This window comes from Erpetoichthys calabaricus, chromosome 1 (assembly GCF_900747795.2).
Source record: "Erpetoichthys calabaricus chromosome 1, fErpCal1.3, whole genome shotgun sequence".
In the NCBI taxonomy this organism is placed as follows: domain Eukaryota; kingdom Metazoa; phylum Chordata; class Cladistia; order Polypteriformes; family Polypteridae; genus Erpetoichthys; species Erpetoichthys calabaricus.
Window position 1 is genome coordinate 79,900 of NC_041394.2, and position 807 is coordinate 80,706.

Below are 807 nucleotides of genomic sequence, written 5' to 3' on the forward strand. Positions count from 1 at the left end.
CTGTGCTCATATACCTGTATATAAGTTTGGTGAAATATAAGAAAAATTCTTTAAAGTCACAAACTGCATATCAGAATTAACAGGAGAATTTTCTGAGTCCATTTATCATTCACTCATTGCTGTGGCAGGTTTAGTTTTTGAGTTATCTGCGACAAGCTGTGCTCATATACCTGTATATAAGTTTGGGGAAAAATAAGAAAAATTCTTTAAAGTCACAAACTGCATATCAGAATTAACAGGAGAATTTTCTGAGTCCATTTATCATTGAGTCATTGCTGTGGCAGGTTTAGTTTTTGAGTTAAATGCCCATAGCTGTGCTCATATACCTGTATATAAGTTTGGTGAAATATAAGAAAAATTCTTTAAAGTCACAAACTGCATATCAGAATTAACAGGAGAATTTTCTGAGTCCATTTATCATTGAGTCATTGCTGTGGCAGGTTTAGTTTTTGAGTTAAATGCCCATAGCTGTGCTCATATACCTGTATATAAGTTTGGGGAAAAATAAGAAAAATTCTTTAAAGTCACAAACTGCATATCAGAATTAACAGGAGAATTTTATGAGTCCATTTATCATTGAGTCATTGCTGTGGAAGGTTTAGTTTTTGAGTTAAATGCCCATAGCTGTGCTCATATACCTGTATATAAGTTTGGTGAAATATAAGAAAAATTCTTTAAAGTCACAAACTGCATATCAGAATTAACAGGAGAATTTTGAGTCCATTTATCATTCACTCATTGCTGTGGCAGGTTTAGTTTTTGAGTTAAATGCCCATAGCTGTGCTCATATACCTGTATATTAGTTTG